This window comes from Primulina tabacum, chromosome 10 (genome assembly GCF_025594145.1).
Source record: "Primulina tabacum isolate GXHZ01 chromosome 10, ASM2559414v2, whole genome shotgun sequence".
NCBI lineage: Eukaryota > Viridiplantae > Streptophyta > Magnoliopsida > Lamiales > Gesneriaceae > Primulina > Primulina tabacum.
This window is the reverse complement of record NC_134559.1, coordinates 41459627-41482367: the sequence shown is the minus strand read 5'-3', so window position 1 is coordinate 41482367 and position 22741 is coordinate 41459627. Positions and strand designations below refer to the sequence as shown.

The following is a 22741-nucleotide window of genomic DNA, read 5'->3' as shown; positions in this document are numbered from 1 at the left end:
GCCTGGGATACGATAAAATGAACCAGAATCGAATTTCGAACTTCCTAAGCGGATTTCTCGAGGAAACGAAAGCTTAACAGAAGCGGTAAATCGCAAATTAGAGGGTCTTAGAGAAGGAAATTCGGATAAAATCTCGTCAGCTCATTGCGTAGTAATGAGTCTCGTCCGTTTGCCCTTGTTTACAATCAAATTAGCCTACAATTTGTGTCAAATCCGGCAGTGCCCGAGCTACTTTCATTTCACATGTGTTTATCTGTCCCGATCGAGATTCAGATGATTTGAGCCGAAATCGTCTGTCAACAAGTAATCAAATAGAAAAACACGAAAAGGGTGCAACGAGGACTTCCCAGGGGGTCACCCATCCTAGTACTGCACTTCGCCCAAGCACGCTTAACTTCGGAGTTCTGATGGGATCCGGTGCATTAGTGCTGGTATGATCGCACCCGACATTGAAGTGGGATGTTTATTCTTATATCCCACGAGTACTTGTGGAGCGGGCGGCGATGGACCACCGGCACTGCTCTCGCCCAATCATAACCATGAAGTTACGTTCTTGGCTCGATGGCAAGGTAGGATGGGTGACCTCCCTGGGAAACCTCGTGTCGCGACCTTTACGTAAATTATGGATAAAACAGTGAAATAATTGTTTTTAATGAGTTGACCGTCTCCGGAGTATCTACGTCATACCCTTCCCACAGAACCGGCTCACGACAACAAAATCGATAAATGTTCCCAGAAAATAGAAAAAAATAAGAAGAAGGAATAACGAATGTAAGCTGTTATTATGCCTGTCTAAACGATAAAATGGAACCAAATCGAATTTCGAACTTCCTAAGCGGATTTCTCGAGGAAACGAAAGCTTAACAGAAGCGGTATCGCAAATTAGAGGGTCTTAGAGAAGAATTCGGATAAAATCTCGTCAGCTCATTGCGTAGTAATGAGTCTCGTCCGTTTGCCCGTTTACAATCAAATTAGCCTACAATTTTGTCCAAATCGGCAGTGCCCGAGCTACTTTCATTACATGTGTTATCTGGTCCGATCGAGATTCAGATGATTTGAGCCGAAAATCGTCTGTCAACAAGTAATCAAAAATAGAAAAACACGAAAAGGGGTGCAACACGAGGACTTCCCAGGGGGTCACCCATCCTAGTACTGCGCTTCGCCCAAGCACGCTTAACTTCGGAGTTCTGATGGGATCCGGTGCATTAGTGCTGGTATGATCGCACCCGACATTGAGTGGGATGTTTATTCTTTTATCCCTCGAGAGTGTGGAGCGGGCGGCGATGGACAACACGCGGCACTGCTCTCGCCCAATCATAACCATGAAGTTAAGCGTTCTGCGCGATGGCAGAGCTAGGATGGGTGACCTCCCTGGTGAAGACCTCGTAGTCGCGACGTTTACGTAAATTAGGGATTAAAACAGTGCAAATAAATTGTTTTAATGAGTGTCACCGTCTCCGGAGTATCTGCGTCATACCCTGTCCGCACAGAACCCGGCTCACGACAACAAAAATCGATAAATGTTCCCAGAAAATAGAAAAAAAATAAGAAGAAGGAAATAACGAATGTAAGCTGTTATTATGCCTGGGATACGATAAAATGGAACCAGAATCGAATTTCGAACTTCCTAAGGCTGGATTTCCTCTCGACGGAAACGAAAGCTACCAGAAGCGGTAAATCGCAAATTAGAGGGTCTTAGAGAAGAAAACTTCGGATAAAATCTCGTCAGCTCATTTGCGTAGTAGTAATGAGTCTCGTCCGTTTGCCCGTTTACAATCAAATTAGCCTACAATTTTGTTCAAATCCGCAGTGCCCGAGCTACTTTCATTTAACATGTGTTATCTGGTCCCGATAGAGATTGAGATGATTTGAGCCGAAAATCGTCTGTCAACAAGTAAGCAAAAATAGAAAAACACGAAAAGGGTGCACACGAGGAATTCCCAGGGGGTCACCCATCCTAGTACTGCGCTTTCGCCCAAGCACGCTTAACTTCGGAGTTCTGATGGGATCCGGTGCATTAGTGCTGGTATGATCGCACCCGACATTGAGTGGGATGTTTATTCTTATATCCTCGAGTACGTGTGGAGCGGCCGGCGCTGGTACAACACGCGCACTGCTCTCGCCCAATCATAACCAAGAAGTTAAGCGTTCTGGCGCGATGGCAGAGCTAGGATGGGTGACCTCCCTGGGAAGACCTCGTATCGCGACCGTTTATGTAAATTATGGATAAACACGTCGAAATAATTGTTTTTAATGAGTTAACCGTCTCCGGAGTAATCTGCGTCATACCCTTCAGCACAGAACCGGCTCACGACAACAAAAATCGATAAATGTTCCCAGAAAATAGAAAAAAAATAAGAAGAAGTAAATAACGAATGTAAAGCTATTATTATGCCTCAGATACGATAAAATGGAACCGGAATCGAATTTCGAACTTCCTAAGCGGATTTCTCGAGAAAACGAAAGCTGAACAGAAGCGGTAAATCGCAAATTAGAGGGTCTTAGAGAAGGAATTCGGCTAAAATCTCGCCAGCTCATTGCGTAGTAATGAGTCTCGTCCGTTTGCCCGTTTACAATCAAATTAGCCTACAATTTTGTCCAAATCCGGCAGTGCCCGAGCTACTTTCATTTCAGATGTCTTATCTGGTCCCGATCGAGATTCAGATGATTTGAGCCGAAACTCGTCTGTCAACAAGTAATCAGAAATAGAAAAACACGAAAAAGGGTGCAACACGAGGACTTCCCAGAGGGTCACCCATCTTAGTACTGCTCTCACCCAAGCACGCTTAACTTCGTAGTTCTAATGGGATCCGGTGCATTAGTGCTGGTATGATCGCACCCGACATTGAATGGGATGTTTATTCTTATATCCCTCGAATACGTGTGGAGCGGGCGGCGATGGACAACACGCGGCACTGCTCTCTCCCAATCATAACCATGAAGTTAAGCGTTCTGGCTCGATGGCAGAGGTAGAATGGGTGACCTCCCTGGGAAGACCTCGTGTCGCTACCGTTTACGTAAATTATAGATAAAACTATCGAAATAATTGTTTTTAATGAGTTGACCGTCTCCGGAGTAATCTGCGTCATACCCTTCCGCACAGAACCGGCTCACGACAACAAAAATCGATAAATGTTCCCAGAAAATAAAAAAAAATAAGAAGAAGGAAATAACGAATGTAAAGCTATTATTATTCTTAGGATACGATAAAATGGAACCAGAATCGAATTTCGAACTTCCTAAGCGGATTTCTCGAGGAAACGAAAGCTTAACAGAAGCGGTAAATCTCAAATTAGAGGGTCTTAGAGAAGGAATTCGGCTAAAATCTCGTCAGCTCATTGCGTAGTAATGAGTCTCGTCCGTTTGCCCGTTTACAATCAAATTAGCCTACAATTTTGTCCAAATCCGGCAGTGCCCGAGCTACTTTCATTTCACATGTCTTATCTAGTCCCGATCGAGATTCAGATGATTTGAGCCGAAAATCGTCTGTCAACAAGTAATCAAAAATAGAAATACACGAAAAAGGGTGCAACACGAGGACTTCCCAATGGGTCACCCATCCTAGTACTGCTCTCGCCAAAGCACGCTTAATTTCGGAGTTCTGATGGGATCCGGTGCATTAGTACTGGTATGATCGCACCCGACATTGAGTGGGATGTTTATTCTTATATCCCTCGAGTACGTGTGGAGCGGGCGGCGATGGACAACACGCGGCACTGTTCTCGCCCAATCAGAACCATGAAGTTAAGCGTTCTGGCGCGATGGCAGAGCTAGGATGGGTGACCTCCCTGGGAAGACCTCGTGTCGCGACCGTTTACGTAAATTATGGATAAAACAGTCGAAATAATTGTTTTTAATGAGTTAACCGTCTCCAGAGTAATCTGCGTCACACCCTTCCGCACAGAACCGGCTCACGACAACAAAAATCGATAAATGTTCCCAGAAAATAGAAAAAAAAATAAGAAGAAGGAAATAACGAATGTAAAGCAATTATTATGTTTGGGATACGATAAAATGGAACCGGAATCGAATTTCAAACTTTCTAAGCGGATTTATCGAGGAAACGAAAGCTTAACAGAAGCGGTAAATCGCAAATTAAAGGGTCTTAGATTAGGAATTCGGCTAAAATCTCGTCAGCTCATTGCGTAGTAATGATTCTCGTCCGTTTGACCGTTTACAATCAAATTAGCCTACAATTTTGTCCAAATCCGGCATTGCCCGAGCTACTTTCATTTCACATGTCTTATCTGGTCCCGATCGAGATTCAGATGATTTGAACCGAAAATCGTATGTCAACAAGTAATCAAAAATAGAAAAACACGAAAAGGGGTGCAACACGAGGACTTCCCAGGAGGTTACCCATCCTAATACTGCTCTCGCCCAAGCACCTTAACTTCGGAGTTCTGATGGGATCCGGTGCATTAGTGCTGGTATGATCGCACCCGACATTGAGTGGGATGTTTATTCTTATATCCCTCGAGTACGTGTGGAGCGGGCGGCATACCCTTCCGCACAGAGTAATCTCCGGAGTAATCTGCGTCATACCCTTCCGCACAGAACCGGCTCACGACAACAAAAATGAATAAATGTTCCCAGAAAATAGAAAAAAATAAGAAAAAGAAATAACGAATGTAAAGCTATTATTAGGCTTAGGATACGATAAAATGGAACCGGAATCGAATTTCGAACTTTCTAAGCGGATTTCTCGAGGAAATGAAAGCTTAACAGAAGCGGCAAATCGCAAATTAGAGGGTCTTAGAGAAGGAATTCGGATAAAATCTCGTCAGCTCATTGCGTAGTAATGAGTCTCCTCCGTTTTCCCGTTTACAATCAAATTAGCCTACAATTTTGTCCAAATCCGGCAGTGCCCGAGCTACTTTCATTTCACATGTTTTATCTGGTCCCGATCGAGATTCAGATGATTTGAGCCGAAAATCGTGTGTCAACAAGTAATCAAAAATAGAAAAACACGAAAAGGGGTGCAACACGAGGACTTCCCAGGGGGTCACCCATCCTAGTACTGCACTTTCGCCCAAGCACGCTTAACTTTGGAGTTCTGATGGGATCCGGTGCATTAGTGCTGGTATGATCGCACTCGACATTGAGTGGGATGTTTATTCTTATATCCCTCGAGTACGTGCGAAGCGGGCGGCGATGGACAACACGCGGCCCATCTCTCGCCCAATCATAACCATGAAGTTAAGCGTTCTGGCGCGATGGCAGAGCTAGGATGGGTGACCTCCCTGGGAAGACCTCGTGTCGCGACCGTTTACGTAAATTATGGATAAAACAGTCGAAATAATTGTTTTTAATGAGTTAACCGTCTCCGGAGTAATCTGCGTCATACCCTTCCGCACAGAACCGGCTCACGACAACAAAAATCGATAAATGTTCCCAGAAAATAGAAAAAAAATAAGAAGAAGGAAATAACGAATGTAAAGCTATTATTATGCCTGGATACGATAAAATGGAACCGGAATCGAATTTCGAACTTCCTAAGCGGATTTCTCGAGGAAACGAAAGCTTAACAGAAGCGGTAAATCGCAAATTAGAGGGTCTTAGAGAAGGAATTCGGCTAAAATCTCGTCAGCTCATTGCGTAGTAATGAGTCTCGTCCGTTTGCCCGTTTACAATCAAATTAGCCTACAATTTTGTCCAAATCCGGCAGTGCCCGAGCTACTTTCATTTCACATGTCTTATCTGGTCCCGATCGAGATTCAGATGATTTGAGCCGAAAATCGTCTGTCAACAAGTAATCAAAAATAGAAAAACACGAAAAGGGTGCAACACGAGGACTTCCCAGGGGTCACCCATCCTAGTACTGCTCTCGCCCAAGCACGCTTAACTTCGGAGTTCTGATGGGATCCGGTGCATTAGTGCTGGTATGATCGCACTCGACATTGAGTGGGATGTTTATTCTTATATCCCTCGAGTACGTGCGAAGCGGGCGGCGATGGACAACACGCGGCCCATCTCTCGCCCAATCATAACCATGAAGTTAAGCGTTCTGGCGCGATGGCATAGCTAGGATGGGTGACCTCCCTAGAAACACCTCGTATCGCGACCGTTTATGTAAATTATGGATAAAACAGTCGAAATAATAGTTTTTAATGAGTTCACCGTCTCCGGAGTAATCTGCGTCATACCCTTCCGCCCAAAACCGGCTCACGACAACAAAAATCGATAAATGTTCCCAGAAAATAGAAAAAAAATAAGAAGAAGAAAATAACGAATGTAAAGCCTGTTATTATGCCTGGGAAACGATAAAAGGAACCGGAATCGAATTTTCGAACTTCCTAACGATTTCTCGGGAAACGAAAGCTTACAAAAGCGGTAAATCGCAAATTAGAGGGTCTAGAGAAGAAATTCGGATAAAATCTCGTCAGCTCATTGCGTAGTAATGAGTCTCGTCCGTTTGCCCGTTTACAATCAAATTAGCCTACAATTTTGTCCAAATCCGGCAGTGCCCGAGCTACTTTCATTTCACATGTCTTATCTGGTCCCGATCGAGATTCAGATGATTTGAGCCGAAAATCGTCTGTCAACAAGTAATCAAAAATAGAAAAACACGAAAAAGGGTGCAACACGAGGACTTCCCAGGGGTCACCCATCCTAGTACTGCGTCTCGCCCAAGCACCTTAACTTCGGAGTTCTGATTGGATCCGGTGCAGTTAGTGCTGGTATGATCGCACCCGACATTAGTGGGATGTTTATTCTTATATCCCACGAGTACTTGTGGAGCGGGCGGCGATGGACAACACGCGGCACTGCTCTCGCCAATCATAACATGAAGTTTAAGCGTTCTGGCTCGATGGCAGAGGTAGGATGGGGTGACCTCCCTGGGAAGACCATCGTGCTTGGTCGCGACCGTTTACGTAAATTATGGATAAAACAGTTGAAATAATTGTTTTTAATGAGTTTGACCGTCTCCGGAGCAATCTACGTCATACCCTTCCGCACAGAACCGGCTCACGACAACAAAAATCGATAAATGTTCCCAGAAATAGAAAAAAAAATAAGAAGAAGGAAATAACAAATGTACAGCAATTATTATGTTTGGGATACGATAAAATGGAACCGGAATCGAATTTCAAACTTCCTAAGCGGATTTCCCGAGGAAACGAAAGCTTAACAGATAGCGGTAAATCGCAAATTAGAGTGTCTTAGAGATGGAATTCGGCTAAAATCTCGTCAGCTCATTGCGTAGTAATGAGTCTCGTCCGTTTGCCGTTTACAATCAAATTAGCCTACAATTTTGTCCAAATCCGGCATTTCCCGAGCTACTTTCATTTCACATGTCTATATGGTCTCGATCGAGATGCAGATGATTGAGCCGAAAATCGTCTGTCAACAAGTAATCAAAAATAGAAAAAACACGAAAAAAGGTGCAACACGAGAACTTCCCAGGGGGTCACACATCCTAGTACTGCGCTTTCGCCCAAGCACGCTTAACTTCGGAGTTCTGATGGGATCCGGTGCATTAGTGCTGGTATGATCGCACCCGACATTGAGTGGGATGTTTATTCTTATATCCCTCGAGTAGTGTGGAGCGGGCGGCGATGGACAACACGCGGCAATGCTCGCGCCCAATCATAACCATGAAGTTAAGCTGTTCTGACGCGATGGCAGAGCTAGGATGGGTGACCTCCCTTGGAAGACCTCGTTGTCGCGACCGTTTACGTAAATTATGGATAAAACAGTTCAAAATAATTGTTTTTAATGAGTTCACCGTCTCCAGAGTAATCTGCGTCATACCCTTCCGCACAGAACCGGCTCACAACAACAAAAATCGATAAATAATCCCAGAAAAAAGAAAAAAAAATAAGAAGAAGGAAATAACGAATGTAAAGCTATTATTATGCCTTGGATACGATAAAATGGAATCGGAATCGAATTTCGAACTTCCTAGGCGGATTTTTCGAGGAAACAAAGCTTAACAGAAGCGGTAAATCGTAAATTAGAGGGTCTTAGAGAAGAATTCGGCTAAAATCTCGTCAGCTCATTGCGTAGTAATGAGTCTCGTCCGTTTGCCCGTTTACAATCAAATTAGCCTACAATTTTTGTCCAAATCCGGCAGTGCCCGAGCTACTTTCATTTCACATGTCTATCTGGTCCGATCGAGATTCAGATGATTTGAACCGAAACTCGTCTGTCAACAAGTAATCAGAAATAGAAAAACACGAAAAGGGGTGCAACACGAGGACTTCCCAGGGGGTCACCCATCCTAGTACTGCTCTCGCCCAAGCATGCTTAACTTCGGAGTTCTGATGGGATCCGGTGCATTAGTGGTGGTATGATCGCTCCCGACATTGAGTGGATGTTTATTCTTATATCCCTCGAGTACGTGTGGATAGCGGGCGGCGATGGACAACATGCGGCACTGCTCTCGCCCAATCATAACCATGAAGTTAAGCGTTCTGGCGCGATGGCAGAGCTATGATGGGTGACCTCCCTGGGAAGACCTCGTGTCGCGACCGTTTACGTAATTTATGGATAAAATAGTCGAAATATTGTTTTTTAATGAGTTGACCGTCTCGGAGTAATCTGCGTCATACCCTTCCACACAGAACCGACTCACGACAACAAAATGAATAAATGTTCCCAGAAATAGAAAAAAAAATAATAAGAAGGAAATAACGAATGTAAAGCTATTATTATGCTTGGGATACGATAAAGTGGAACCGAATCGAATTCGAACTTTCTAAGCGCATTTCTCGAGGAAACGAAAGCTTAACAGAAGCGGGTAAATCGCAGATTAGAGGGTCTTAGAGAAGGAATTCGGATAAAATCTCGTCAACTCATTGCGTAGTAATGAGTCTCGTCCGTTGCCCGTTTACAATCAAATTAGCCTACAATTTTGTCCAAATCCGGCAGTGCCCGAGCTACTTTCATTTCACATGTTTTATCTGGTCCCGATCGAGATTCAGATGATTTGAGCCGAAAATCGTCTGCAACAAGTAATCAAAAATAGAAAAACACGAAAAGGGGTGCACCACGAGAACTTCCCAGGGGGTCACCCATCCTAGTACTGCACTTTCGCCCAAGCACGCTTAACTTCGGAGTTCTGATGGGATCCGATGCATTAGTGCTGGTATGATCGCCACCCGACATTGAGTGGGATGTTTATTCTTATATCCCTCGTGTACGTGTGGAGCGGGCCGGCGATGGACCACACCGGGCACTGCTCTCGCCCAATCATAACCATGAAGTTAAGCGTTCTGGCGCGATGGCAGAGCTAGGATGGGTGACCTCACTGGGAAGACCTCGTGTCGCGACCGTTTACGTAAATTATGGATAAAACAGTCGAAATAATTGTTTTTAATGAGTTCACCGTCTCCGGAGTAATCTGCGTCATACCCTTCCGCCCAAAACCGGCTCACGACAACAAAAATCGATAAATGTTCCCAGAAAATAGAAAAAAAAATAAGAAGAAGGAAATAACGAATGTAAAGCTGTTATTATGCCTGGGATACGATAAAATGGAACCGGAATCGAATTTCGAACTTCCTAAGCGGATTTCTCGAGGGAAACGAAAGCTTAACAGAAGCGGTAAATCGCAAAATTAGAGGGTCTTAGAGAAGAAATTCGGATAAAATCTCGTCAGCTCATTGCGTAGTAATGAGTCTCGTCCGTTTGCCCGTTTACAATAATATTAGCCTACAATTTTGTCCAAATACGGTAGTGCCCAAGCTACTTCATTTCACATGTCTTATCTGGTCCCGATCGAGATTCAGATGATTTGAGCCGAAAATCGTCTGTCAACAAGTAATCAAAATAGAAAAACACGAAAAGGGGTGCAACACGAGGACTTCTATGAATGTAAAGCTATTATTATTCCTGGGATACGATAAAATGGATCCGGAATCGAATTTCGAACTTCCTAAACGGATTTTTTGAGGAACAAAACATTAACGAAGTTGTAAATCGCAACTTAGAGGGTCTTAGAGAAGAAATTTAGCTAAAATCTCGCGAGCACTTGCGGAGTAATGAGTCTCGTCCGTTGCCCGTTTACAATAAAATTAGCCTACAATTTTGTCCAAATCAGGCAGTACCCGAGCTACGCTGATTTCACATGTCTTATTTTGTCCCGATCGAGATTCAGATGATTTTGAGCAGAAAATCGTCCGTCAACAAGTAATCAAAATAGAAAAACACGAAAAGGGGTGCAACACGAGGACTTCCCAGGTGGTCACCGATCCTAGTACTGCGCTTTCGCCCAAGCACGCTTAACTTCGGAGTTCTGATGGGATCCGGTGCATTAGTGCTGGTATGATCGCACTCGACATTGAGTGGGATGTTTATTCTTATATCCCTCGAGTACGTGTGGAGCGGACGGCGATGGACAACACGTGGCACTGCTCTCGCCCAATCATAACCATGAAGGTAAGCGTTCTGGCGCGATGGCAGAGCTAGGATGGGTGACCTCCCTGGGAAGACCTCGTGTCGCGACCTTTTACGTAAATTATGGATAAAACAGTCGAAATAATTGTTTTTAATGAGTTATTCGTCTCCGGAGTAATTTGCGTCATACCCTTCCGCACAGAACCGGCTCACGACAACAAAAATCGATAAATGTTCCCAGAAAATAGAAAAAAAATAAAAGGAAGGAAATAACGAATGTAAAGCTATTATTATGCCTCGGCTACGATAAAATGGAACCGGAATCGAATTTCGAACTTCCTAAGCGGATTTCTCGAGAAAACGAAAGCTTAACAGAAGCGGTAAATCGCAAATTAGAGGGTCTTAGAGAAGGAATTCGGCTAAAATCTCGTCAGCTCATTGCGTAGTAATGAGTCTCGTCCGTTTGCCCGTTTACAATCAAATTAGCCTACAATTTTGTCACAAATCCGGCAGTGCCCGAGGTACTTTCATTTCACATGTCTTATCTGGTCCCGATCGAGATTCAGATGATTTGAGCCGAAAACTCGTCTGTCAACAAGTAATCAAAAATAGAAAAACCCGAAAAGGGTGCAACACGAGGACTTCCCAGGGGCCACCCATCCTAGTACTGCGCTTTCGCCCAAGCACGCTTAACTTCGGAGTTCTGATGGGATCCGGTGCATTAGTGCTGGTATGATCGCACCTGACATTGAGTGGGATGTTTATTCTTATATCCCTCGAGTACGTGTGGAGCGGGCGGCGATGGACAACACGCGGCACTGCTCTCGCCCAATCATAACCATGAAGTTAAGCGTTCTGACGCGATGGCAGAGCTAGGATGGGTGACCTCCCTGGGAAGACCTCGTGTCGCGACCGTTTACGTAAATTATGGATAAAACAGTTCGAAATAATTGTTTTAATGAGTTCACCGTCTCCGGAGTAATCTGCGTCATACCCTTTCCGCACAGAACCGGCTCACGACAACAAAAATCTATAAATGTTCCCAGAAAATAGAAAAAAAATAAGAAGAAGGAAATAAACGAATGTAAAGCTATATTATGCCTCGGATACGATAAAATTGAACCGGAATCGATTTCGAACTTCCTAAGCGGATTTCTCGAGAAAACGAAAGCTTAACAGAAGCGGTAAATCGCAAATTAGAGGGTCTTAGAGAAGGAATTCGGCTAAAATCTCGTCAGCTCATTGCGTAGTAATGAGTCTCGTCCGTTTGCCCGTTTACAATCAAATTAGCCTAGAATTTTGTCCAAATCCGGCAGTGCCTGAGCTACTTTCATTTCACATGTCTTATCTGGTCCCGATCGAGATTCAGATGATGTGAGCCGAAACTCGTCTGGTCAACAAGTAATAAGAAATAGAAAAACACGAAAAGGGGTGCAACACGAGGACTTCCCAGGGGGTCACCCATCCTAGTACTGCTCTCACCCAAGCACGCTTAACTACGGAGTTCTGATGGGATCCGGTGCTTTAGTGCTGGTATGATCGTTCCCGACATTGAGTGGGTTGTTTATTCTTATATCCCTCGAGTACGTGTGGAGCTGGCGGCGATGGACAACACGCGGCACTGCTCTCGCCCAATCATAACCATGAAGTTAAGCGTTCTGTCGCGATGGCAGAGCTAGGATGGGTGACCTCCCTGGGAAGACCTCGTGTCGCGACCGTTTACGTAAATTATGGATAAAACAGTCGAAATAATTGTTTTTAATGAGTTCACCGTCTCCGGAGTAATCTGCGTCATACCCTTCCGCACAGAACCGGCTCACGACAACAAAAATCGATAAATGTTCCCAGAAAATAGAAAAAAAAATAAGAAGAAGGAAATAACAAATGTACAGCAATTATTATGTTTGGGATACGATAAAATGGAACCGGAATCGAATTTCAAACTTCCTAAGCGGATTTCCCGAGGAAACGAAAGCTTAACAGAAGCGGTAAATCGCAAATTAGAGTGTCTTAGAGATGGAATTCGGCTAAAATCTCGTCAGCTCATTGCGTAGTAATGAGTCTCGTCCGTTTGCCGTTTACAATCAAATTAGCCTACAATTTTGTCCAAAGCCGGCAGTGCCCGAGCTACTTCATTTCACATGTTTTATCTGGTCCCGATCGAGATTCAGATGATTTGAGCCGAAAATCGTCTGTCAACAAGTAATCAAAAATAGAAAACACGAAAAGGGGTGCAACACGAGAACTTCCCAGGGGGTCTCACCCATCCTAGTACTGCACTTTCGCCCCAAGCACGCTTAACTTCGGAGTTCTGATGGGATCCGATGCATTAGTGCTGGTATGATCGCACCCGACATTGAGTGGGATGTTTATTCTTATATCCCTCGTGTACGTGTGGAAGTCCGGGCGGCACCCGATGGACAAACACGCGGCACATGCTCTCTGCCCAATCCATAACCATAGAAGTTCAGCGTTCTGGCGCGGATGGCAGAGCTAGGATGGGTGACCTCCCTGGGAAGACCTGCGTGTCCGCGACCGTTTCCTCTGATGGGATCCGGTGCCATTAGTTGCTGGTATGATCGCACCCGACATTGAGTGGGGATGTTTATCCTTATATCCCTCGAGTACGTTTGGAGCGGGTGCGGCGATGGACAACACGCGGCACAGCTCATCGCCCATCATAACCATGAAGTTAAGCGTTCGGGCGCGGATGGCAGAGGTAGGATGGTGACCTCATTGGGAAGGACCCTCGTGTCCGCGATCTTTTACGTGAAATACGGACATAAAACAGTCGAAATAATTGTTTAATGAGTTAACCGTCTCCGGTGTAATCTGCGCCATACCCTTCCGCACAGAACCGGCTCACGACAACAAAAATCGATAAATGTTCCCAGAAAATAGAAAAAAAAATAAGAAGAAGAAATAACAAATGTAAAGCTATTATCATTCTTGGGATACGATAAAATGGAACCAGAATCGAATTTCGAACTTCCTAAGCGAATTTCTCGATGTTTACAATCAAATTAGCCTACAATTTTGTCCAAATCCGGCAGTGTCCGAGCTACTTTCATTTAACATGTCTTATCTGGTCCCGATCGAGATTCAGATGATTTGAGCCGAAAATCGTCTGTCAACAAATAATAAAAAATAGAAAAAACACAAAAAGGGGTGCAACACGAGGACTTCCCAGGGGGTCTCCCATCCTAGTACTGCGCTTTCGCCCAAGCACGCTTAACTTCGGAGTTCTGATGGGATCTGGTGCATTAGTGCTGGTATGATCGCACCCGACATTGAGTGGGATGTTTATTCTTATCTCCCTCGAGTACGTGTGGAGCGGGGCGGCGATGGACAACACGCGGCACTGCTCTCGCCCAATCATAACCATGAAGTTAAGCGTTCTAGCGCGATGGCATAGCTAGGATGGGTGACCTCCCTGGGAAGACCTCGTATCGCGACCGTTTACGTAAATTATGGATAAAACAGTCGAAATAATTGTTTTTAATCAGTTAACCGTCTCCGAAGTAATCTGCGTCATACCCTTCCGCACAGAACCGGCTCACAACAACAAAAATCGATAAATGTTCCCAGAAATAGAAAAAAATTAGAAGAAAGGAAATAACGAATGTAAAGCTATTATTATGCCTCGGATACGATAAAATGGAACCGAATCGAAATTTAGAACTTCCTAAGCGGATTTCTCGAGAAAACGAAAGCTTAACAGAAGCGGTTAAATCGCCAAATAGAAGGTCTTAGAGAAGGAATTCGGCTTAAAATCTCGTCAGCTCACTGCGTAGTAATGAGTCTCGTCCGTTTGCCCGTTTACAATCAATTAGCCTAGAATTTTTGTTCAAAATCCGGCAGTTCGCACGATAGTTCCGTTCATTTCACATGTCTTATCTTGTCCGATCGAGATTCAGATATTTTGAGTCGAAAACTCGTCTGTCAACAAGTAATCAGAATTAGAAAAACACGAAAAGGGTTGCACACGAGGACTTCCCAGGGGGTCACCATCCTAGTACTTGCTCTCGCCCAAGCACGCTTAACTTCGGAGTGTTTGATATGATCCGGTGCATTAGTGCTGTATGATCGCAACAGACATTATGCGTGGATGTTTATTCTTATATCCCTCGATGTACGTGTGGAGCGGGCGGCGATGGAAACACGCGGCACTGCTCTCGCCCCAATTGTAACCATGAAGTTAGAGGTTCTGGCGCGGGGATGGCAGAGGTAGGATGGGTTGACCTCCCTGGGAAGACTCTCGTGTCGCGACCGTTTACGTAATTATGGATAAAACAGTCGAATAATAATTGTTTTTAATTGAGTTAACCGTCTCCTGGGTAATCTGGTCATATCCTTCCGCACAGAACCGGCTCACGACAACAAAAATCGATAAATGTTCCCAGAAAATAGAAAAAAAATAAGAAGAAGGAAATAACGAATGTAAAGCTATTATTATGCCTGGGATACGATAAAATGGAACCGAATCGAATTTCGAACTTCCTAAGCGGATTTCTCGAGGAAACGAAAGCTTAACAGAAGCGGTAAATCGCAAATTAGAGGGTCTTAGAGAAGGAATTCGGCTAAAATCTCGTCAGCTCATTGCGTAGTAATGAGTCTCGTCCGTTTGCCCGTTTACAATCAAATTAGCCTACAATTTTGTCCAAATCCGGCAGTGCCCGAGCTACTTTCATTTCACATGTCTTATCTGGTCCCGATCGAGATTCAGATGATTTGAGCCGAAAATCGTCTGTCAACAAGTAATCAAAAATAGAAAACACGAAAAGGGTGCAACACGAGGACTTCCCAGGGGTCACCCATCCTAGTACTGCTCTCGCCCAAGCACGCTTAACTTCGAGTTCTGATGGGATCCGGTGCATTAGTGCTGGTATGATCGCACCGACATTGAGTGGGATGTTTATTCTTATATCCCTCGAGTACGTTGGAGCGGGCGGCGATGGACAACACGCGGCACTGCTCTCGCCCAATCATAACCATGAAGTTAAGCGTTCTGGCGCGATGGCAGAGGTAGGATGGGTGACCTCCCTGGGAAGACCTCGTGTCGCGACCGTTTACGTAAATTATGGATAAACAGTCGAAATAATTGTTTTAATGAGTTAACCGTCTCCGGTAATCTGCGTCATACCCTTCCGCACAGAACCGGCTCACGACAACAAAAATCGATAAATGTTCCCAGAAAATAGAAAAAAAATAAGAAGAAGGAAATAACGAATGTAAAGCTATTATTCTGGGATACGATAAAATGGAACCGAATCGAATTTCGAACTTCCTAAGCGGATTTCTCGAGGAAACGAAAGCTTAACAGAAGCGGTAAATCGCAAATTAGAGGGTCTTAGAGAAGGAATTCGGCTAAAATCTCGTCAGCTCATTGCGTAGTAATGAGTCTCGTCCGTTTGCCCGTTTACAATCAAATTAGCCTACAATTTTGTCCAAATCCGGCAGTGCCCGAGCTACTTTCATTTCACATGTCTTATCTGGTCCCGATCGAGATTCAGATGATTTGAGCCGAAAATCGTCTGTCAACAAGTAATCAAAAATAGAAAAACACGAAAAGGGTGCAACACGAGGACTTCCCAGGGGTCACCCATCCTAGTACTGCTCTCGCCCAAGCACGCTTAACTTCGGAGTTCTGATGGGATCCGGTGCATTAGTGCTGGTATGATCGCACCCGACATTGAGTGGGATGTTTATTCTTATATCCCTCGAGTACGTGTGGAGCGGGCGGCGATGGACAACACGCGGCACTGCTCTCGCCCAATCATAACCATGAAGTTAAGCGTTCTGCGCGATGGCAGAGCTAGATGGGTGACCTCCCTGGGAAGACCTCGTGTCGCGACCGTTTACGTAAATTATGGATAAAACAGTCGAAATAATTGTTTTTAATGAGTTAACCGTCTCCGGAGTAATCTGCGTCATACCCTTCCGCACAGAACCGGCTCACGACAACAAAATCGATAAATGTTCCCAGAAAATAGAAAAAAATAATAAGAAGGAAATAACGAATGTAAAGCTATTATTATGCCTGGATACGATAAAATGGAACCGGAATCGAATTTCGAACTTCCTAAGCGGATTTCTCGAGGAAACGAAAGCTTAACAGAAGCGGTAAATCGCAAATTAGAGGGTCTTAGAGAAGGAATTCGGCTAAAATCTCGTCAGCTCATTGCGTAGTAATGAGTCTCGTCCGTTTGCCCGTTTACAATCAAATTAGCCTACAATTTTGTCCAAATCCGGCAGTGCCCGAGCTACTTTCATTTCACATGTCTTATCTGGTCCCGATCGAGATTCAGATGATTTGAGCCGAAAATCGTCTGTCAACAAGTAATCAAAATAGAAAAACACGAAAAGGGTGCAACACGAGGACTTCCCAGGGGTCACCCATCCTAGTACTCTCGCTCGCCCAAGCACGCTTAACTTCGGAGTTCTGATGGGATCCGGTGCATTAGTGCTGGTATGATCGCACCCGACATTGAGTGGGATGTTTATTCTTATATCCCTCGAGTACGTGTGGAGCGGGCGGCGATGGACAACACGCGGCACTGCTCTCGCCCAATCATAACCATGAAGTTAAGCGTTCTGGCGCGATTGCAGAGCTAGGATGGGTGACCTCCCTGGGAACATCTCGTGTCGCGACCGTTTACGTAAATTATGGATAAAACAGTCGAAATAATTGTTTTTAATGAGTTAACCGTCTCCGGAGTAATCTGCGTCATACCCTTCCGCACAGAACCGGCTCACGACAACACAAATCGATAAATGTTCCCAGAAAATAGAAAAAAAAAAGAAGGAAATAACGAATGTAAAGCTATTATTTGTGGATACGATAAAATGGAACCGAATCGAATTTCGAACTTCCTAAGCGGATTTCTCGAGGAAACGAAAGCTTAACAGAAGCGGTAAATCGCAAATTAGAGGGTCTTAGAGAAGGAATTCGGCTAAAATCTCGTCAGCTCATTGCGTAGTAATGAGTCTCGTCCGTTTGCCCGTTTACAATCAAATTAGCCTACAATTTTGTCCAAATCCGGCAGTGCCCGAGCTACTTTCATTTCACATGTCTTATCTGGTCCCGATCGAGATTCAGATGATTTGAGCCGAAAATCGTCTGTCAACAAGTAATCAAAATAGAAAAACACGAAAAGGGTGCAACACGAGGACTTCCCAGGGGTCACCCATCCTAGTACTGCTCTCGCCCACACAACTTCGGAGTTCTGATGGATCCGGTGCATTAGTGCTGGTATGATCGCACCCGACATTGAGTGGGATGTTTATTCTTATATCCCTCGAGTACGTGTGGAGCGGGCGGCGATGGACAACACGCGGCACTGCTCTCGCCCCCCAATCATAACCATGAAGTTAAGCGTTCTGCGCGATGGCAGAGCTAGGATGGGTGACCTCCCTGGGAAGACCTCGTGTCGCGACCGTTTACGTAAATTATGGATAAAACAGTCGAAATAATTGTTTTTAATGAGTTAACCGTCTCCGGAGTAATCTGCGTCATACCCTTCCGCACAGAACCGGCTCACGACAACAAAAATCGATAAATGTTCCCAGAAAAAAAAAAAAAAAAAAAGGAAATAACGAATGTAAAGCTATTATTATGCCTGGATACGATAAAATGGAACCGGAATCGAATTTCGAACTTCCTAAGGATTTCTCGAGGAAACGAAAGCTTAACAGAAGCGGTAAATCGCAAATTAGAGGGTCTTAGAGAAGGAATTCGGCTAAAATCTCGTCAGCTCATTGCGTAGTAATGAGTCTCGTCCGTTTGCCCGTTTACAATCAAATTAGCCTACAATTTTGTCCAAATCCGGCAGTGCCCGAGCTACTTTCATTTCACATGTCTTGTCTGGTCCCGATCGAGATTCAGATGATTTGAGCCGGAAATCGTCTGTCAACAAGTAATCAAAATAGAAAAACACGAAAAGGGTGCAACACGAGGACTTCCCAGGGGTCACCCATCCTAGTACTGCTCTCGCCCAAGCACGCTTAACTTCGGAGTTCTGATGGGATCCGGTGCATTAGTGCTGGTATGATCGCACCCGACATTGAGTGGGATGTTTATTCTTATATCCCTCGAGTACGTGTGGAGCGGGCGGCGATGGACAACACGCGGCACTGCTCTCGCCCAATCATAACCATGAAGTTAAGCGTTCTGGCGCGATGGCAGAGCTAGGATGGGTGACCTCCCTGGGAAGACCTCGTGTCGCGACCGTTTACGTAAATTATGGATAAAACAGTCGAAATAATTGTTTTTAATGAGTTAACCGTCTCCGGAGTAATCTGCGTCATACCCTTCCGCACAGAACCGGCTCACGACAACAAAAATCGATAAATGTTCCCAGAAAATAGAAAAAAAATAAGAAGAAGGAAATAACGAATGTAAAGCTATTATTATGCCTATACGATAAAATGGAACCGGAATCGAATTTCGAACTTCCTAAGCGGATTTCTCGAGAAACGAAAGCTTAACAGAAGCGGTAAATCGCAAATTAGAGGGTCTTAGAGAAGGAATTCGGCTAAAATCTCGTCAGCTCATTGCGTAGTAATGAGTCTCGTCCGTTTGCCCGTTTACAATCAAATTAGCCTACAATTTTGTCCAAATCCGGCAGTGCCCGAGCTACTTTCATTTCACATGTCTTATCTGGTCCCGATCGAGATTCAGATGATTTGAGCCGAAATCGTCTGTCAACAAGTAATCAAAATAGAAAAACACGAAAAGGGTGCAACACGAGGACTTCCCAGGGGGTCACCCATCCTAGTACTGCTCTCGCCCAAGCACGCTTAACTTCGGAGTTCTGATGGGATCCGGTGCATTAGTGCTGGTATGATCGCACCCGACATTGAGTGGGATGTTTATTCTTATATCCCTCGAGTACGTGTGGAGCGGGCGGCGATGGACAACACGCGGCACTGCTCTCGCCCAATCATAACCATGAAGTTAAGCGTTCTGGCGCGATGGCAGAGCTAGGATGGGTGACCTCCCTGGGAAGACCTCGTGTCGCGACCGTTTACGTAAATTATGGATAAAACAGTCGAAATAATTGTTTTTAATGAGTTAACCGTCTCCGGAGTAATCTGCGTCATACCCTTCCGCACAGAACCGGCTCACGACAACAAAAATCGATAAATGTTCCCAGAAAATAAAAAAAAATAAGAAGAAGGAAATAACGAATGTAAAGCTATTATTATGCCTGGATACGATAAAATGGAACCGGAATCGAATTTCGAACTTCCTAAGCGGATTTCTCGAGGAAACGAAAGCTTAACAGAAGCGGTAAATCGCAAATTAGAGGGTCTTAGAGAAGGAATTCGGCTAAAATCTCGTCAGCTCATTGCGTAGTAATGAGTCTCGTCCGTTTGCCCGTTTACAATCAAATTAGCCTACAATTTTGTCCAAATCCGGCAGTGCCCGAGCTACTTTCATTTCACATGTCTTATCTGGTCCCGATCGAGATTCAGATGATTTGAGCCGAAAATCGTCTGTCAACAAGTAATCAAAAATAGAAAAACACGAAAAGGGTGCAACACGAGGACTTCCCAGGGGTCACCCATCCTAGTACTGCTCTCGCCCAAGCACGCTTAACTTCGGAGTTCTGATGGGATCCGGTGCATTAGTGCTGGTATGATCGCACCCGACATTGAGTGGGATGTTTATTCTTATATCCCTCGAGTACGTGTGGAGCGGGCGGCGATGGACAACACGCGGCACTGCTCTCGCCCAATCATAACCATGAAGTTAAGCGTTCTGGCGCGATGGCAGAGCTAGGATGGGTGACCTCCCTGGGAAGACCTCGTGTCGCGACCGTTTACGTAAATTATGGATAAAACAGTCGAAATAATTGTTTTTAATGAGTTAACCGTCTCCGGAGTAATCTGCGTCATACCCTTCCGCACAGAACCGGCTCACGACAACAAAAATCGATAAATGTTCCCAGAAAATAGAAAAAAAATAAGAAGAAGGAAATAACGAATGTAAAGCTATTATTATGCCTGGATACGATAAAATGGAACCGGAATCGAATTTCGAACTTCCTAAGCGGATTTCTCGAGGAAACGAAAGCTTAACAGAAGCGGTAAATCGCAAATTAGAGGGTCTTAGAGAAGGAATTCGGCTAAAATCTCGTCAGCTCATTGCGTAGTAATGAGTCTCGTCCGTTTGCCCGTTTACAATCAAATTAGCCTACAATTTTGTCCAAATCCGGCAGTGCCCGAGCTACTTTCATTTCACATGTCTTATCTGGTCCCGATCGAGATTCAGATGATTTGAGCCGAAAATCGTCTGTCAACAAGTAATCAAAAATAGAAAAACACGAAAAGGGTGCAACACGAGGACTTCCCAGGGGTCACCCATCCTAGTACTGCTCTCGCCCAAGCACGCTTAACTTCGGAGTTCTGATGGGATCCGGTGCATTAGTGCTGGTATGATCGCACCCGACATTGAGTGGGATGTTTATTCTTATATCCCTCGAGTACGTGTGGAGCGGGCGGCGATGGACAACACGCGGCACTGCTCTCGCCCAATCATAACCATGAAGTTAAGCGTTCTGGCGCGATGGCAGAGCTAGGATGGGTGACCTCCCTGGGAAGACCTCGTGTCGCGACCGTTTACGTAAATTATGGATAAAACAGTCGAAATAATTGTTTTTAATGAGTTAACCGTCTCCGGAGTAATCTGCGTCATACCCTTCCGCACAGAACCGGCTCACGACAACAAAATCGATAAATGTTCCCAGAAAATAGAAAAAAAATAAGAAGAAGGAAATAACGAATGTAAAGCTATTATTATGCCTGGGATACGATAAAATGGAACCGGAATCGAATTTCGAACTTCCTAAGCGGATTTCTCGAGGAAACGAAAGCTTAACAAAGCGTAAATCGCAAATTAGAGGGTCTTAGAGAAGGAATTCGGCTAAAATCTCGTCAGCTCATTGCGTAGTAATGAGTCTCGTCCGTTTGCCCGTTTACAATCAAATTAGCCTACAATTTTGTCCAAATCCGGCAGTGCCCGAGCTACTTTCATTTCACATGTCTTATCTGGTCCCGATCGAGATTCAGATGATTTGAGCCGAAAATCGTCTGTCAACAAGTAATCAAAATAGAAAAACACGAAAAGGGTGCAACACGAGGACTTCCCAGGGGTCACCCATCCTAGTACTGCTCTCGCCCAAGCACGCTTAACTTCGGAGTTCTGATGGGATCCGGTGCATTAGTGCTGGTATGATCGCACCCGACATTGAGTGGGATGTTTATTCTTATATCCCTCGAGTACGTGTGGAGCGGGCGGCGATGGACAACACGCGGCACTGCTCTCGCCCAATCATAACCATGAAGTTAAGCGTTCTGGCGCGATGGCAGAGCTAGGATGGGTGACCTCCCTGGGAAGACCTCGTGTCGCGACCGTTTACGTAAATTATGGATAAAACAGTCGAAATAATTGTTTTTAATGAGTTAACCGTCTCCGGAGTAATCTGCGTCATACCCTTCCGCACAGAACCGGCTCACGACAACAAAAATCGATAAATGTTCCCAGAAAATAGAAAAAAAATAAGAAGAAGGAAATAACGAATGTAAAGCTATTATTATGCCTGGATACGATAAAATGGAACCGGAATCGAATTTCGAACTTCCTAAGCGGATTTCTCGAGGAAACGAAAGCTTAACAGAAGCGGTAAATCGCAAATTAGAGGGTCTTAGAGAAGGAATTCGGCTAAAATCTCGTCAGCTCATTGCGTAGTAATGAGTCTCGTCCGTTTGCCCGTTTACAATCAAATTAGCCTACAATTTTGTCCAAATCCGGCAGTGCCCGAGCTACTTTCATTTCACATGTCTTATCTGGTCCCGATCGAGATTCAGATGATTTGAGCCGAAAATCGTCTGTCAACAAGTAATCAAAAGAAAAACACGAAAAAGGGTGCAACACGAGGACTTCTAAGAATGTAAAGCTATTATTATTCCTGGGATACGATAAAATGGATCCGGAATCGAATTTCGAACTTCCTAAACGGATTTCTCGAGGAAACAGAACATTAACAGAAGCGGTAAATAGCAAATTAGAGGGTCTTAGAGAAGAAAATTAGCTAAAATCTCGCGAGCACTTTGCGGAGTAATGAGTCTCGTCCGTTTGCCCGTTTACAATAAAATTAGCCTACAATTTTATCCAAATCAGGCAGTACCCGAGCTACGCTGATTTCACATGTATTATTTGGTCCCGATCGAGATTCAGATGATTTGAGCAGAAAATCGTCCGTCAACAAGTAATCAAAAATAGAAAACACGAAAAAGGGTGCAACACGAGGACTTCCCAAGGTGTCACCCATCCTAGTAGAGCTCTCGCCCAAGCACGCTTAACTTCGGAGTTCTGATGGGATCCGGTGCATTAGTG

The 22741-nt window shown here is 44.6% G+C and overlaps 24 non-coding genes and 3 pseudogenes across 24 annotated transcripts; all 27 read right to left on the bottom strand.

Moving 5' to 3' along the window:
* Positions 1-327: 327 nt before the first annotated feature.
* On the bottom strand, positions 328-445 carry LOC142506297 (5S ribosomal RNA). Its single transcript, XR_012804592.1, has one exon. It is a non-coding gene; the product is annotated as a 5S ribosomal RNA (ribosomal RNA).
* A 663-nt stretch (positions 446-1108) lies between these two features.
* LOC142513923 (5S ribosomal RNA) lies at positions 1109-1228 on the bottom strand. Its single transcript, XR_012809845.1, has one exon. It is a non-coding gene; the product is annotated as a 5S ribosomal RNA (ribosomal RNA).
* Positions 1229-1920: 692 nt separating this feature from the next.
* Positions 1921-2040, bottom strand: LOC142507168 (5S ribosomal RNA). The gene has a single exon (XR_012805430.1). It is a non-coding gene; the product is annotated as a 5S ribosomal RNA (ribosomal RNA).
* A 682-nt stretch (positions 2041-2722) lies between these two features.
* LOC142515648 (5S ribosomal RNA) lies at positions 2723-2841 on the bottom strand. Its single transcript, XR_012811482.1, has one exon. It is a non-coding gene; the product is annotated as a 5S ribosomal RNA (ribosomal RNA).
* Positions 2842-3523: 682 nt separating this feature from the next.
* On the bottom strand, positions 3524-3642 carry LOC142516614 (5S ribosomal RNA). The gene has a single exon (XR_012812400.1). It is a non-coding gene; the product is annotated as a 5S ribosomal RNA (ribosomal RNA).
* A 684-nt stretch (positions 3643-4326) lies between these two features.
* Positions 4327-4444, bottom strand: LOC142514995 (5S ribosomal RNA). The gene has a single exon (XR_012810863.1). It is a non-coding gene; the product is annotated as a 5S ribosomal RNA (ribosomal RNA).
* Positions 4445-4976: 532 nt separating this feature from the next.
* Positions 4977-5097, bottom strand: LOC142516297 (5S ribosomal RNA). Its single transcript, XR_012812099.1, has one exon. It is a non-coding gene; the product is annotated as a 5S ribosomal RNA (ribosomal RNA).
* Positions 5098-5778: 681 nt separating this feature from the next.
* Positions 5779-5896, bottom strand: LOC142513604 (5S ribosomal RNA). Its single transcript, XR_012809542.1, has one exon. It is a non-coding gene; the product is annotated as a 5S ribosomal RNA (ribosomal RNA).
* Positions 5897-6575: 679 nt separating this feature from the next.
* LOC142511203 (5S ribosomal RNA) lies at positions 6576-6694 on the bottom strand (annotated as a pseudogene).
* Positions 6695-7382: 688 nt separating this feature from the next.
* LOC142506745 (5S ribosomal RNA) lies at positions 7383-7503 on the bottom strand. The gene has a single exon (XR_012805026.1). It is a non-coding gene; the product is annotated as a 5S ribosomal RNA (ribosomal RNA).
* Positions 7504-8186: 683 nt separating this feature from the next.
* Positions 8187-8305, bottom strand: LOC142514996 (5S ribosomal RNA). The gene has a single exon (XR_012810864.1). It is a non-coding gene; the product is annotated as a 5S ribosomal RNA (ribosomal RNA).
* A 679-nt stretch (positions 8306-8984) lies between these two features.
* LOC142508193 (5S ribosomal RNA) lies at positions 8985-9105 on the bottom strand. Its single transcript, XR_012806419.1, has one exon. It is a non-coding gene; the product is annotated as a 5S ribosomal RNA (ribosomal RNA).
* Positions 9106-10160: 1055 nt separating this feature from the next.
* LOC142507384 (5S ribosomal RNA) lies at positions 10161-10281 on the bottom strand. The gene has a single exon (XR_012805643.1). It is a non-coding gene; the product is annotated as a 5S ribosomal RNA (ribosomal RNA).
* A 684-nt stretch (positions 10282-10965) lies between these two features.
* LOC142508262 (5S ribosomal RNA) lies at positions 10966-11085 on the bottom strand. The gene has a single exon (XR_012806484.1). It is a non-coding gene; the product is annotated as a 5S ribosomal RNA (ribosomal RNA).
* Positions 11086-11769: 684 nt separating this feature from the next.
* LOC142514991 (5S ribosomal RNA) lies at positions 11770-11888 on the bottom strand. The gene has a single exon (XR_012810860.1). It is a non-coding gene; the product is annotated as a 5S ribosomal RNA (ribosomal RNA).
* Positions 11889-12569: 681 nt separating this feature from the next.
* LOC142509629 (5S ribosomal RNA) lies at positions 12570-12693 on the bottom strand. The gene has a single exon (XR_012807795.1). It is a non-coding gene; the product is annotated as a 5S ribosomal RNA (ribosomal RNA).
* An 813-nt stretch (positions 12694-13506) lies between these two features.
* On the bottom strand, positions 13507-13627 carry LOC142516106 (5S ribosomal RNA). Its single transcript, XR_012811919.1, has one exon. It is a non-coding gene; the product is annotated as a 5S ribosomal RNA (ribosomal RNA).
* A 690-nt stretch (positions 13628-14317) lies between these two features.
* On the bottom strand, positions 14318-14435 carry LOC142512848 (5S ribosomal RNA; annotated as a pseudogene).
* Positions 14436-15123: 688 nt separating this feature from the next.
* Positions 15124-15240, bottom strand: LOC142507590 (5S ribosomal RNA). The gene has a single exon (XR_012805844.1). It is a non-coding gene; the product is annotated as a 5S ribosomal RNA (ribosomal RNA).
* Positions 15241-15911: 671 nt separating this feature from the next.
* On the bottom strand, positions 15912-16029 carry LOC142511912 (5S ribosomal RNA). The gene has a single exon (XR_012808788.1). It is a non-coding gene; the product is annotated as a 5S ribosomal RNA (ribosomal RNA).
* Positions 16030-16705: 676 nt separating this feature from the next.
* On the bottom strand, positions 16706-16824 carry LOC142515915 (5S ribosomal RNA). The gene has a single exon (XR_012811736.1). It is a non-coding gene; the product is annotated as a 5S ribosomal RNA (ribosomal RNA).
* Positions 16825-17496: 672 nt separating this feature from the next.
* On the bottom strand, positions 17497-17607 carry LOC142512615 (5S ribosomal RNA; annotated as a pseudogene).
* Positions 17608-18282: 675 nt separating this feature from the next.
* Positions 18283-18400, bottom strand: LOC142511900 (5S ribosomal RNA). The gene has a single exon (XR_012808787.1). It is a non-coding gene; the product is annotated as a 5S ribosomal RNA (ribosomal RNA).
* A 676-nt stretch (positions 18401-19076) lies between these two features.
* LOC142506484 (5S ribosomal RNA) lies at positions 19077-19195 on the bottom strand. The gene has a single exon (XR_012804775.1). It is a non-coding gene; the product is annotated as a 5S ribosomal RNA (ribosomal RNA).
* Positions 19196-19875: 680 nt separating this feature from the next.
* On the bottom strand, positions 19876-19993 carry LOC142511889 (5S ribosomal RNA). The gene has a single exon (XR_012808786.1). It is a non-coding gene; the product is annotated as a 5S ribosomal RNA (ribosomal RNA).
* Positions 19994-20674: 681 nt separating this feature from the next.
* On the bottom strand, positions 20675-20792 carry LOC142511877 (5S ribosomal RNA). The gene has a single exon (XR_012808785.1). It is a non-coding gene; the product is annotated as a 5S ribosomal RNA (ribosomal RNA).
* A 678-nt stretch (positions 20793-21470) lies between these two features.
* Positions 21471-21588, bottom strand: LOC142511866 (5S ribosomal RNA). The gene has a single exon (XR_012808784.1). It is a non-coding gene; the product is annotated as a 5S ribosomal RNA (ribosomal RNA).
* Between the last annotated feature and the right edge of the window lie 1153 nt (positions 21589-22741).